The sequence below is a fragment of the Elaeis guineensis genome, chromosome 16 (genome assembly GCF_000442705.2).
Source record: "Elaeis guineensis isolate ETL-2024a chromosome 16, EG11, whole genome shotgun sequence".
Classification (NCBI taxonomy): Eukaryota; Viridiplantae; Streptophyta; class Magnoliopsida; order Arecales; family Arecaceae; genus Elaeis; species Elaeis guineensis.
In genome coordinates, this window is record NC_026008.2 from 35,491,356 (window position 1) to 35,506,532 (window position 15,177).

A 15,177-nucleotide genomic window follows, 5' to 3' on the forward strand; every position below is an offset into this window, starting at 1 on the left:
AAGAATAAAAATTACAGGCAAAAAATATAACTAGCAGCAAGAAAATATGATATTATTAATTTGTGCCAAATAATTTTTTAAATTATTCATGAACAACTTATGAATAAATCATAGAAATTCTTCTATAGCTCGAAAATAATTAAACAGTTTGAATCAATTCTCTTATGGAGAATAATTTAAACAATCATTTGACCCAAAAAACAAAAAATCAAAAGCTTATCAATAATCTGGTGAATATAGAAACTGTGCATCACACAGCAACCAAGACCTTGCTTCTCAAAAAACATACTTTATAAGCCAATGGTATCTTGACAAAATCATTGCTTTGAAGAACCACTTGGAATGAAAATCTTAGTTTAAATACACCTTCAATGAAGCAATTCCTCTGTAGCAACATCCAAAGAGGGCCTAAAGCAGGCTAAGATGAGGATACCCAATTAATTATACAGTACAGTGAAAACCTCAATTTAACAGCGCAAACAATAAAACATTTTATATACCAAAAAAAAATGTCTATTACTAGGATTACTCTTTAGAATCTAATGGCCGGGATGGTTGTTGATTGTTTCTGGGACTTTGGTTGACCAACTCAATCACTCAACCACCAAAATGTTCAATCTTTTGCCTTGGAGTTCATCAAACAAAGTGGGCGCGACTTCTGTGGCCACCTCTTGTTTGATGTAATGCTCCCAAGGTTTTGAACCATCTCCAAGGCATGCACAACATCATTCACAAGAACTGATAGTCAGCAATAACCTTCAGGACTTTTAACATACAAGAAAAGCACCACATATCCTTCCCGGAATGGTCAATAAAACAATGGGAACATACTTAAACCGCTCAATTGAACAATGATTAATCACAACAATGGAAGAAAAAGAAAAAGAAAAAAAAAACAAAAGAAAATAGAAAAATTATCAAATAAATAATCATGTTATTTATTTATATATAAAAAAGAAGAAACTTCAATTAGATCCATGGAACATAGATGTACTTAGGCCTACTAGACCAGCATCAGGGTAGAAAGGGAAAAGCCCCTTCCTCTCAGCCAATCTGAAGAGCAAAAGCGATGCGTTATTCTCCGAGCAAAACAACACCTCCGATGCCAGTGGATGAGGCAAAGGGGCTGCCTGATTCATTGCTCGATTATACAGCAAACAAAGCAATAATAAAGCGAATAAATCAACCAAAAATCTTGAAACCGAGGAAAAAAAATAACACCGAAAAAAGGAAGGCAAAGCTCAAAATAGGTAATTGCAAAAGGGAATCCCGAAAGCCCTTCAACCTTCAATCTGGAATAGCCGGCTGTGATGAATTGTTGAAGCCTGAGATCTTTCCATCATTCGGAAAAGAAAAGCTCGCATCTTGCAGCCATTGAGACACGCATAGATATAGGGGAGTACCAAAACCCTAATTGGGTGAATGAAATGACCTATATACTCTCTCTTTGCTGGATAACTTGAATCCAGCTCAGCACGGTCGATGAGGGCAGTGTTCTACGATGTCAGGTCACATCGGATCAGATCGAGTTGCATGTGTATAGAGATTGAAATTTTAATTCACCGTTAGATGGGAGATTAGGTCAGAATAGATCGGGTTATTTTTAACTCGAGCCAATCCTCACCTAGTATCAAGTTTCAAAATTGCGTACAGGGGTGGCTGAAGGGTAAGGCCACCGAAGCCCTTGTCTTAGGCCCCCGCCCCCAGGAGGCCCCCCGCCTCCGCCTCCGGCGTCCTGGTCCCGCCTGAGCCACCCTCCAGGCCTCCGGCGCTCCGCGGCTCCGCCTCCATGTCTCCGCGGGACCGCAGCTCCGCCTCCGGCCGCCTGTCGGCACTCGGCAGCGCTGGCCCGCGTTGGCCCCCGCCTCGACGAGATCCACCAGCGCCTCCCCTCCCTCGAGGCCTCCGTCCGCCCGATCCGCGCCCACCGCGACGCCCTCGCTGCCGTCGGCGGCCATATCGACCGCGCCGTCAGCCCCGCTGCCGCCGTTCTCAAGGTGTTTGACGCAATGACGCCGTCCACGGCCTCGAGCGGCTGCTGCGGCCCCTCCTCTCCGACCCCGACGCCGACCTCCCCGGCTACCTCTCCGTCCTCAAGCGCCTCGAGGAGGCTCTCCGCTTCTTCTCCGACGGCGACAGCGGCCAGTGGGCCGCCGGTCTGCCTTCGTTTCTCGAAAGCCAGAGCCCGGAAGAACCGAAGAAGGCCCCTCCCTGGCGGCGGTCCACCCCCCGACCTCCACCGGTAAGTTTCTTCATTTTTTTTTGTTTTTCGACACTCCCCCTTCACCCCGGTTGTGCGCCGGGCCGGCGGCCCGCCGGTCCGCCTTCGTTTCTCGAAAGTCGGAGCTCGGAAGAAGGTCCTCTCTGGTCCCGCCTTCATTTTTAGCTTTAGGCCTCCAAAGATGTTGAGCCACCCCTGATTGCGTATGTTTATTTGTGCAGCTTGAGTCGACGTGAACTTGACTCGAACCCATCCTTTGCCACCCTTAGCTAGGTATGACTCCCAATGAGCAAGATATGGAAGATTTGATCAGGTTTGGTAATCTAAGTAAACATGACCAAGCGAAATACACAACTTGACTAAGTAACATGCAAAAATAAATGAGAGAGAGAGAGAGAGAGAGAGAGAGAGAGGCGAGCGTTGTAGTGGAATAAGCTGGACTTTCAACTCGACTTTACTCTCAAATTTTCGCTTAAGGGCCGTTTGGTTGGGATACGTTAGGTTACGGAGCAATCTATCAATTTTTAAAAATTATTTATTTAAAAAATAATTATAAAAAAAATAATTTTTATTATATTTGATTGATAAAAAAATTATTTTAAAAAATAATATCGAAAAAGATTAATACGTTTGGTTTCAAGTAAATCTAGGTAGAAATATGATCAAATTTACAAATATAGTCTTCAATATAAAATATTTTTTTAATATTAAAATAATATTATTATTTTTAATTAATTTTTATATAATGATTATAATCACATAACTCTTTATATAATGTCATTTTCATCTTAATTTTTTTACAAAAGCTCTCTGTTGGTGCAGAATTCTGTCGATGTCGGAGAAGCTGGAGTCGAGGGGATCGCGACTATCGTCGGGACCTACGAGGAAAGTCTAAACCGAAATTGGGGGTGCTCCGGCAAGATCCTCCGACGCTCAAGTCAGTACTCTGCTTCAACAGAAATGGAGTACTCGAATGAGATTTTAGCAGAATTTCGAGATAGAGTTTTGAGCTTAGAGGAGAACGTATTTGGGGGGTCTCTTTTATAGATGGGAGAGCGTAACCGATTGACAGCGACGTCCGTAACTACCTGGTAGTGGGCCGTTCAGGGCCACGTGGAGTTTGTTATGGAGAGTAGTGGTGTCCGTTGTCGCGACTTGCCAGAGAGTGATGGGGCCACGTGGAGTTTGTTACCGAGAGTGGAGTAGTGTCCATTGTCGCGACTTGTCAGAGAGTGATGGGGTCACGTGGAGTTTGTTACCAAGAGTGGAGTGGTGTCCGTTGTCGCGACTTGCCGGAGAGTGATGGGGCCACGTGGAGTTTGTTACCGAGAGTGGAGTGGTGTCCGTTGTCGCGACTTGCCGGGGAGTTTGGGCTGGATGGCTGAAGCTCGGTTGGGACGCCTGGTGGAGCGGAATAGCTCTCTATCTCAGCAATCTAAGCGAAGCTCGGATGTTTCCGAGGTTGCTGACGGGTTAACTGTTGTTGGGTGCCTTAGGTGTCGATGCTGCAGACGGAAGTCATCCACTGGAGAAGTCTGGAGGACACTGTGAAAGGTCGGCTGGCGCTGTTGAAGGTTGATGGCTGGAGAGGTACGGAAGACACCGGAGACAGTCGGTCACTGTAGAAATTCGATTGCTGAAGCCCGTCCGTTGTAGAAGTTCGTCCGAAATCTAACCGCTGTAGAAGTTCGGACGGAGTCCGGTTCTTGTAGGAGTCCGGAAGAAGGTCGCTTACTGTAGAAGATTGGATGGAAACCGGTTGCCGTAGAAGTCCGGATAGAGACCGCTTATCGTAGAAGCTTGGATAGAGATCGATTGCCGTAGAAGTTCGGATGGAGACCGCTTATCGTAGAAGCTCGGATGGAGATCGGTTGCCGTAGAAGTCCGGATAGAGACCGCTTATCGTAGAAGCTCTGATGGAGATCAGTTGCCATAGAAGTCCTGATGGAGACAGCTTAGCATAGAAGCTCGGATGGAGTCTGCTTGCAATAGGAGTTCGGAGTAAAAATCCGACTGCTGGAGCCCATCCGTTGTAGAAGTTCGGACGGAGTCCGGTTCTTGCAGGAGCTCGGATGAAATTTGAAAGGCGATCGACCACCGCAGAAACTTGGACAGAGTCTGACTACTGTAGAAGTCCTGTTGCTGGAGAAGCTCGGACATTGACAAAGTTCGAAAGAAGCTCGGAGTATAGTCGATCGTGACAGGAGGAAGTCTGGAAGAGATTCGGAGAGTAGTCGATCACTGTAGAAAATCGGCTGATAGTGAAGCCTAGAGAGCATTTGGAGTGGTCCGATAGATGAATGAAAGAGCTCATTATTGGAGAAGTCCGGATGGCACGATAGGAGTTCGTCCGTTGGAGGAATCTGGAGGACACTGTGGAAGGTCGACTGCTGGGGGAGTCCGGATGGTACTGTGGAAGCTCGGACGGCCGGGGGAGTTCAGAAAGATGCCGCACAAGGTCGGAAGCTGGAAGAGTCCTGGGAGGGTCGGCCTCTTACGAACTTCAGCTGGGGTTATTTTATACCCAACACCAGTCCCCCTACTTTCGAGTTCGGGTATCGAATGAAGGAAGTACAGAGAAATTTTTACAGCCGAAGTTGTCTCCCTCGATTTCTGTACTCGATTGTTTTCAGATATCTTGGCATTTGGCACGCTGGAGCTGGGGTCTTTTCAAATTGAGGTGATCCGAAAAGATTTTTTCAAAATTTTTGCTGGAGTATTGCTCTAGGTACGGCGCAATAATGATTCTGTCAGTTGTCAGTCGTCTGCCACGATGAGTAGGACATGCGGCAATCGTAGATCGGCTAAAAGAGATCTGCAATCATCATTGCACCGGATCCTGAGGCCTATTTAAACCCGCCCCCCTCCTTCAGGGGTTTCACTTTGCCTGAGATTTTCCTTCGGTTCTCTTTCCTTCCCCGAGAGCTTCGTCCTCCTCCAGCATCCCTCTCGACCTTAAGCGCCCTTCAGGTTGTCCTCCATCGTCCTCGCTGCCCTTCTGCATCTCTCGGACCAGCCTAGATTAGTTCCGGAACCCTTCTTTTTCTTACTGTTTTTCTATTTTTTCTCCTTTGCGTTCCGCTAGGGATGGAAATAGGCCAGGCGGCCTGTCAGGGGCCTACGACCTGGCCTGCTGTCGGCCTGGCCTGGCCTGACCTATTTATCTAAATAAGCCAGGTATAGGCTTTTAAAAAGGCCTATTTAAATAAATAGGTCAGACCTAAAATTCCAAAGCCTGGCCTGAAAGCCTGCAGGCTGGTCTGTATAAATTATATATATATATATAATTTAATAAAAATTATTATTTTATTAATATATATAATTAATTAATTATTGATCTTACCCATCAATATCCAATTATCTTAGTCCTTTCGAGAATCAAGAAGACAGAAGAGTCTTTTAAAATAGGCTTTCAGACTAGGCCAGGCTTTTTTATTTTGCAAAACAGACCAGGTCGAGCCTCATTTTAAGTCTGAATTAGTCCAACAGGCCAGGCTCAGGCTAGTATTTTATAATACAGGCCTGGCCTGTTTAAGCCAAAGCCTGGCCTGGCCTGGTCTATTTCCACCCCTACGTTCCGCCCGTTCGGTTTCTCTGCGAGCGTCTTGTTTCTTATTTTTTTTAATTTGGAATTTTTTTTTGGGTTTTCACTTGATTCAAAATGTCCTCCAACACTTCCTCCTCTAGTAGTTCTAGAAGTTTGTCCGTTCCAGCCCCCCAAAATCCTAGTTCTGTAGATGGACCTCGTCCGGTCTTTATACCGGACACCATTCTCAACTTTCTGACTTCGGATGAACTCTCGCTGATTAGGATTCAGTATGGGATTTCTTCGGAGTACGAGCTTGAGCTTTCTGGGCCAACTGACCAGGCTAGCGCCCCTCCCCCTGGCCGCTTCTGCTTATACCAGGAAGCTTTCCGCGTCGGGCTTCGACTTCCACTTCCACCTTTTGTTGTTGCTCTTTTTTACTTTTTAAACATTTCTTTAGTTTCTGTAGCACCAAACTTCTTTAGGTTTCTGATATGATTTCTTTCCCTCTATCGTTTAGCCTTGGTCCGGCCAACCCTTTCCTTGTTTAGGAATTTCTATACTTTCAAGCATCATCCTTCGACAAAAGACTGGTGGTACTTCTTCCCTCAGTTCGGTAGAAAGAGATTGCTGAAAGGTGCCCCCTCTTCTATCCACAACTGGAAGGAGAGGTACTTCTACATCCGATGTCCGACCTTGGAGCTGGGGTTGCCCCTTTGGGGCTCCCTGAGGGACTCCGTCCGTCGGGCTTCTAGCCTAGGATGGGACGACCTTGAAGCCTCCAATAAACTTAAGGCTTATCCAGCTCCTCTCCTCTCCGACCTTCTGAAGGAGCAACTCTTATTTAATGTCGACCTGGGCCCTCTCAACCTTGGCGGTATATATATATATATATATATATATATATATATATATAAAGTCATTCGCTGCTTCCTCTTTCTCTTATTTCGTTTCTAAGCCATGCTGATCTTTTTTCATTGCAGATATGGACGTGGATGCAGCTCGGATGCTAGCCAAGGGTCTCAAGGCCCACAAGAGGAAAGGTGCCGCAACTTCGGGGTCGGCTAAGAGGGCTAGGGTAGAAGAGACAAGCTCGACTGTGCCTGCCAGGCGGCCATTGCCGTTGATGCCCCCTCCGACGTTGAGCCCGCAGTCCCCTGAGCTTCTTCAAGAAGCCCTCCGGCTGAGGTTCCCGCTCCAGGGTCTCGTCCCGAGGAGGCACCGGGGGTCGAAAGGAGGAGAAGGAAGAAGACGTTGGCCCGCAAGATCCGTAGCAGCAGGGCTGCCATCGAGGGGGCCGATGGCTCCGAAGAGGATCCGGAGGAGAATCCCTTCAACAATAAGGATTTAATAAAAAGATTGGTCGACGGGTGCGTCCTGTCTGAGGTCGTCCATAGGATCGTCCATGCCGATCCTGAACAGAGGATTTAGGACTCTTTGGGTCCTTTCTTGAGGTAGGTCGATTTACTTTTTTCTTCCTTTCGCTTCTTTACTTAGCTTATCCCTTAGCTTTCATATTGACTTCTTGGCTATTCTTGCAGATTGGACACCAACTCATCGCCAACATCGAGGTGATGAACAATGCAAAAAGGAAAGCAGCCCAGGCGGAGGAAGGCCGCCAGGCTAAGGCTGCCCACCTCAAGGAGAAGGTCGCCGAAGTCGCGAGTCTCCAAGAGGCGCTGCAGAAGGAGGAACAAACCTCGACAGATCTGAAGGCCGCCATGGAGGAGGAAAGAAAGAAAGCAGAGGTCAAGGTCTCTAAGCTGAGGGAGCAGATCCCGACCCTAGTCTCGGAGGCACGGGCCCAAGCAGTGGAGGAGTTCAAGACCTCCTCCGAGATGAGGGATCTGAACATCCAGTTCGGCCAGGCCGCCTTCATCAAAGGCTTCGAGCTTTGCCAGGAGAAGATGGCCGGAAAGTTTTCCGAACTCGACCTCGACTTCCTAGATGAAGCGTCCGATGATGAAACTGGACCTTCCGAAGCCGTTGCCGATTTTCCTCCAGTCGGGACCTCTTCGACTGTCGTGGCTACCGCGACCAACCTTCCGGGGGCGCCGAGCTCCTCCACTTCTGCTCCAGAGGTCCGAAACCTCTAATTTTGTACTTTTCTTTTATTGTGACTTTTTCTCTTTCTCTTATACTTAAGAACTATTTAATCAATGAACTCGGATTCTTCTTTACAGAGAGCTTCTTTTTCTTCTTCTTCTTCTTCTTTTTATTTTTTTGCAATGATTTACATTATGACGCTCTTGTTTTCCGACAACAGTGCCCTGCCGAAGCTCTTCTCCTACCACTGGAGATTCCTCTGAAGTCGATGATCCGAGATCTCCGAAGGAAAGTTCATCACCTAACGAAGAAATCAAAGAAGATGGGTGACGAACTTCACAGGCTGAGGAAGAGCCATTTGGAAGCTACCGTGGAGGTTACTCACCTTCAGAACCTCCACAAAAGGGGCTTCATGGACTACACCCGAAAGAAGGCCGACTTCGTGAAGGAGCTTGAGGAACTCCAGAAATGCGCCAGCGATCGATCTTGGACTCAGGCTTCTAAGATCAGCTCCCTCGAGGTTGAGTTGGCGGCCGCACAGGAGAAGATCGGCCAATTGGAAGGGAGCTCGTCCGGGCTTACAACTCAGGTGGATCACGACCGGGACTGGTCGAAGAAATTCTCCGACCTCCAGAAGCAGCTACAGGACATCGAGACGAACTACAACGCCTACCGAGTCGGCTGGTGCGGGCAAGTAGACGACTACCGAAGGAGGCTCAAGACGGCGACCGATGAGGTTGCTCGCCTTTAGAAACAGTTGTCTGAGAGAGCCCAGGCCATTTCGGTTCAAGGCTCCGACGAGCTCCGCTCCTTGAGGGAGACTATGGAAGAACTGTCCGTGGCCCTTGGAAAGGAGAAGGCTGAACTGCAGCGGTTGAAAATTTAGCTGATCTATGAGCAGCAGGCGGTCAAGGATACAGAGACGGAGTCTGAAGTTCTGAAGAAGAGGCTTCGGAAATCAGAGGGCGAGAGCCGGTGGTTCCACCAAATGTATCGGGAGATGCTGTTAAGAAAGAAGGAACTGAAAAAAAAAATTGAGAACTTAAAGCAATCCCTGACGATGGCTGGAACCGAGAGTTCGAAGTCAGAAGAAGCCGAGCTTTCTTAACGCTTTTTTACCTTTTACTCCATGTATTCTTTTCTTTTCTTGTTGTTTCTTCTTTTTTTTTTTTGGCTTTCAAAGGCTTTTGTAATGCATTCTTTACTAATGAAATAAAATAAAAATTTCTCATCACCTTGTATACTATTGCTCTGAGTTGTCGTTTATCGAGTTTCTCTTATCTTTTGTCTTGTTCGATGTCGACGTTGTTTGAAGGTTCCTGGTCATCGCCGTGTTGATTCGTCCTTTTTGTTCATGATCGAAGGTCCTTTCGAGGCCATTCGAGTTAGAAGTTTTCTCCCAGTATTCGAGCTTGGGGCCCGAACTTCTCGTTACTTTGAGGAAGTCTATTTTCTCCTGCTAGTGTTGGGTTCCCCCTTAGAGACTGAGGATTTTTGACAAGAGTTTTCTTCCTCGTTGAGACGAGGTCCCTTGTGTCTTAGATGTAGTTTACTTTTTTCTTATCTCTGGTGTAGCTCATCGCTTTACCTTTTTCTCTCCCCCTTTCTTTATGTTTGGGCGAGGGTTTTTCCTCTGCTCCTAACGGGGTTGTAGGGGTGTAGAGGAGCCACTGAGGGGGCTCTTCTCCTCATCCGGTCTTAAATGATCAGATCTTCATTTATGTCAGGATGAGGTTCTCCTCCTGTTTCTGATACAATCAATTTCAGCTCATGTTAGGATGAGGTTTTTCTCCTATTCCTAACAGGGCTGTGGAGGCACATAAGGGCCGTTGCAAGGGCCTCTCCCCCATCCGATCTCTAAATAATCGGGCCTTCAACCTTGCTCATGTTAGGATGAGGTTCTCCTCCTGTTCCTAACATGACTGTGGGGGCGCATAAGGGCCATTGCAAGGGCCTCTCCCCCCATCCGATCTTTAAATAATCGAGCCTTCGGCCTTGCTCATGTTAGGACGAGGTTCTCCTCCTATTCCTAACATGGCTGTAGGGGCGCATAAGGGCCATTGCAAGGGCCTCTCCCTCTATTCGATCTCTAAATAATCGGGCCTTCATTTGTGCTCATATTAGGACGAGGTTCTCCTCCTGTTCCTAACATGGCTGTGGAGGTGTATAAGGGCCGTTGCAAGGGCCTCTCCCCCCATCCGGTCTTTAAATAATCGAGCCTTCGTTTGTGTCGGGACGAGGTTCTCCTCTTGTTCCTGACACGCTTAATTTTGATTGTCTGAAGGAGCTATTCCCTGTTGTTATAAGCTCATGCCAAAAAAAAATATATGCAAATATGAAACTTTTATTTAAGGTAAAGTTATCGGTAATACATTCGTAAATTTTTCGAATTTCATGGTCGCGAAAGGTCTGCTCCTCCGAGCTCTTTTAGATAGTATGTTCTGGCCTGGACTACCTCCCTGACTTCATACGGGCCTTCCCAGTTAGGGGCAAGTTTTCCTTGGTTCTGAGGTTGTGAAACAGTGGCTCGCCGAAGTACTAAGTCCCCCGCTCTGAAGGCTTTGCTCTTGACCTGGGAGTTGTAGTAGCGGGCTGCTTTTTGCTTGTAGGCTATCATCCGAACTTGAGCTGTCTCCTACTTTTCTTCTAACAAGTCGAGGTTGGCCTTGAGATCCCGTGAGTTGCGTTGCTCGTCGAATGCCACGATCCGCACCGATGGAAGCTTGAGTTCGATCGGGATCATGGCTTCTGTTCTGAAGGCTAAGACAAAGGGGGTCTCCCCTGTGGGCAGTCTTTGGATAGTTCGGTATGCCCATAACACATGATAAAGCTCGTCTGCTCAAGTTCCCTTTGCTTTTTCAAGTCTCGCCTTGATTCCTTGCAACAGAGTCCTGTTAATCACCTCGACTTCGCCGTTTGCCTGCGGATGGACTACTGACATGAAGTTATGAGAGATGTTTAAGTCCTCACAAAATTCAGCAAATCTTGCTCCAGCAAATTGTCACCCATTATCGATAATAAGAGTTCTGGGTAAGCCGAACCTATAGACGATTGACTTCTAGACGAAGTCCTGCACTTTAGCTTCTGTGATTTTCGCCAAAGGCTCGGCTTCGACCTACTTGGTGAAGTAGTCAATTGCCACCAGGAGGAACTTTCGCTGTCCGGATGTCATGGAAAAAGGTCCAAAGATATCCATCCCCCATTGTGCAAACAGCCATGGGACACTCAAGGGTATAAGTTCAGAGGCAGGCTGTCTTTGGATATTCGCATATCTCTGACACCGATCACACTTTCTAACATATTCGATGGAGTCGTGGTACATTGTAGGCCAGTAATAACCTTGTCGGAGCAGTTTGTGGGATAAAGATTTGGCCTCCAAATGACTTTCGCAGACTCCTTCATGTACCTCCCATAAGGCAAAATCGGCTTCAGAAGGTCGGAGACATTTCAGGAGGGGCAAAAAGTACGACCTCTTGTATAGCTTGCCTTCATAAAGGATATATCGGGAGGCCTGATTTCTAAGCTTCCGAGCTTCTTTTGCATCATGAGGAAGAACCCCGTCTTTGAGGTATGCAACCAGTGGGTCAATCCAGCTGGGTTCATGGCTGATCTCTATTACAAGCTGCAGTTCTTCCGTACTTGGACACTTCAGAACTTCGAAAAAGATTTTCTTGGATAGTTCAGTCGGAGCCAGTGTAGCCAACTTGGAGAGAAGGTCGGCCCTGGTATTTTCTGCTCTTGAAATCTGCTTGATGTCAAAGCTGCCAGCAGGGATGATCTCTTTTACCTTTTTGAGATACTTAGCCATACTATCCTCCCGAGCTTCATAGTTTCCGCTGACTTATCCCACCATCAATTGGGAGTCACTGTAGACTTGGAGCTGGTTTATTTCTAATTTTTTGACGATCCTCAGTCCTGCAATCAGAGATTCATATTCTGCTCCGTTATTTGTCGCAGGGAATTCAAAGTGCAGTGCGTGCTCCGTGATAATTCCTTCCGAATTGACCAAGATCAGGCCCACACTCGTGCCTGATATGTTGGAGGAACCGTCCACATAGAGGACCCAAAAACCATCAGAAAGATCCGTTCTTTCCTCAGGGGAGTTCGGTTGGAGCCCGGGGTTGTCAGCTTCACCTCGTTCAAGTTTGGCTTCTTCCGGGATAGTGCATTCCACTATGAAGTCTGTTAATATCTGGATTTTTATCGCCGACCGAGACCGATAGTTGATGTCGAATTTTGTGAGCTCGACTGTCCATTTCGCTATCCTTCCAAAAGCATCCGCTCGATGCAGAACTGCCTTAATCGGCTGGTCGGTGAGCAGTGTTATGGTGTGCCCTTGAAAGTAAGGTCAGAGCCTTCGAGCTGCAATCAACAAGGCGTAAGTTAGTTTCTCTAACTTAGTATATCTGATTTCGACGTCTCTCAATACTCGACTTATATAGTAGATCGACTGTTGAGTTTTTGCTTCTTCCTTAACCAGAACTGTTGCGAGAGCCACAGGGGAGACCGCCAGGTATAGGAACAACTCCTCTTCGGGTTCGGGCTTTACTAATAGTGGAGGTGAGCCGAGGTAGTTCTTCAATTCTTCGAACGCTTGTTGACATTCAGTGATCCAACAGAAGTTTTTCGACTGCTTGAGAGTCTGAAAGAAAGGTAGGCACCGTTCGGGCGACCTTGAGATGAAGTGATTTAGAGCTGCTACTCTCCCAGTAAGGCGCTGAACTTCTTTTATTAACTTTGGGGCGGTCATTTCCTAAATGGCACAAATCTTTTTCGGATTTGCTTCGATCCCGCACCCCGATACTATAAAGCCCAAGAATTTTCCTGAGGTTACTCCAAAAGCACACTTGGCTGGGTTCAGCTTCATCTTGTATTTTCGGAGGGCACTGAAGGTCTCCTCAAGATTGGCGATGTGGTTCATTGAGGATTTGCTTTTTACAAGCATGTCGTCCACATAGACCTCCATATTGCGGCCGATCTGCTCTTTAAAGATCTTGTTCACCAGCCGTTGATAGGTCGCCCCTGTATTTTTGAGGCTAAAAGGCATGATCCTGTAACAATAAAGGCCACGATTAGTGATAAAAGCAGTTTTTTCTTTAGCCTCTGGTGCTATCCTGATTTGATTGTAGCCGAAAAATGCATCCATAAAAGTGAGAAGCTCGTGGCCCGAGGTTGCATCCATTAATTGGTCAATTCTGGACAGAGGGTAACTGTCCTTCGGACAGGCTTTGTTCAGCTTTTTGAAGTCTATACACATCCTCCACTTGCCGTTCGCCTTCTTGACGAGAACCATATTGGAGATCCAGTTCGGGTAGTTGACTTCTCTGATCAATCTGGCTTTCAGGAGTTTATCAACTTCCTCAACTATTGCTTTCTGCCTTTCTGATGCATGACCTCGGATTTTTTCTTTCATCGATCGATATTTGGGATCAATAGTTAGACGGTGTTCCATGACTTCCGCATAAATTCCCGGCATGTCCGTCGGAACCCAAGCGAAAATATTCGCATTCTTTTGTAGAAAATTGATGAGCCATGTCTGTACCTCTTCTCCTAGGTTGGAGCCGATTTTCACCACATGCTCCTCATTCCCATCGTTCAAAGAAATTGAGACAAGATCTTCAATTGGCTCACCCCGTTCTTCAGCAAGGTCATCGCGGGTGTCTAATCCATCAACCGGACAGGGGTCAGACTGATCATTTCTTTGTAAGGCTATGTTATAGTAGTGTCTTGCCAGGACTTGATCTCCTCTGACCTCTCCGACCCCTTGGCTAGTAGAAAATTTCAATTTCAAATGGTAGGTCGATACCACAGCTCGGAGAGCGTTAAGGCTAGGTCGGCCGAGTATTGCGTTGTAGGCAGACGGTGCCCTTACTATCAGAAAATCCACTTATGCTCTAGATTGTTTCGGGTACCGACCTGCAACTACGGTTAAAGTTATTACTCCTTCCACTCGCACAGCATCGCCAGTGAACCCTACCAACAGGAAGCTTATCGGTCCTAATCGACCATCCGGAATGAACATTTTTGAGAATGCATCATAAAATAAAATATCGATCGAGTTTTCACTATCAACAAGAATGCGGCGTACATCATAGTCAGCAATATTTAAAGAAACTACAACCGCATCATTATGAGAAAATTGAATCTCCCAGGCATCTTCTTCAGTAAAGGTTATAGATTCTTCAGTCATCTGCCGCTTAGGCGGTCCGACCGATCCACTGATTGCTCCCCGTCGGGATCCTCCAGAGATGGTGTTGATGATCCCAATTGGAGGCCGATCTTCAGGCTGTTCTTCCCTCCTTAACGGCTCTGATTGTGATAGGGCCCTCGGTCGATCTTTCCTACCTTCAGGCTGACGTCGGCTGAATCTGTCGAATCGATCTCGTCTGATGAGCTCCTCGATCTCATCTCGGAGCTGAATACACTCCTCCGTGTTGTGGCCGTGGTCATGATGATAGAGACAGAACTTGTTAGGGTTGTGCTTTTCGGGGTATGTGCACATCCTTTCCGACCTTGGCAGCTGTTCCCTGACCTCCATCAGCACTTGAATTTTTGGAGCATTGAGAGGGGCGTAGCTATGGAATCTTCCTGGGGGAGAGCTCTGCCGAACTCTGCGGTCCGGGCTTCTCTGCCTACAAGCTTGGGGAGGAGTTCGGACACGCTTGTGTCCGGGGAGAGTTCGAGAACGTGGCCGAGCTTCACTCGGTCCTTTTTCAGCTGCGGGCTTGCTGGAGTCATCCGCCTGCCGCTCCTTCGCGACCTCTTCATCCTTCAGCTTGAAGGCTTTCTCTGCTCGGGCATATCTTTCGGCCCGAGCCAGCAAATCAGCGAAGTTACTGGGATACTTCTTTTTCAGGAAAAACAAAAGATCATTCTTTTGGAGACAGCTCTTCAGGGCGGCCATTGCAACTGATTGGTCCAAGTTTCGGACCTCCAATGCGGCGGCGTTTAAACGGTTGACATAAGTTCGGATGGATTCTCCCTCCTTTTGCTTGATGTTGATGAGGGACTCCGAACCTCTCCAGAGATACCGGCTGCTGACGAAATAAGCCGCAAACTGATGGCTCATTTGATCAAAGGAGAAGATAGTGCCCAGCTTCAGTGCCGAGTACCAATTTCTTGCTGCTCCCTTCAAGGTAGATGGGAAAGCTCGGCACAGGATGGCGTTTGGTGCACCATGGAGCAGCATCATTGTCCGGAAGGCCTCCAGATGGTCAACCGGATCCGAAGTCCCGTCGTAGCTCTCAAATTAGAGAAGCTTGAAGTTCGGCGAGATCGGTTCCGGCATAATCATGTGAGAAAAAAGAGGATCAGTACAGATATCCTCATCGTAAGTAGGTGGAGCATGGCGGAGCTCTTCGATCCATCGGTTCATCTCTTGGAA

At 47.2% G+C, this 15,177-nt stretch overlaps 1 non-coding gene across 1 annotated transcript; it reads right to left on the reverse strand.

The window, feature by feature from the left end:
• Positions 1–987: 987 nt before the first annotated feature.
• LOC114912667 (small nucleolar RNA snoR77) lies at positions 988–1,132 on the reverse strand. The gene has a single exon (XR_003798373.1). It is a non-coding gene; the product is annotated as a small nucleolar RNA snoR77 (small nucleolar RNA).
• Between the last annotated feature and the right edge of the window lie 14,045 nt (positions 1,133–15,177).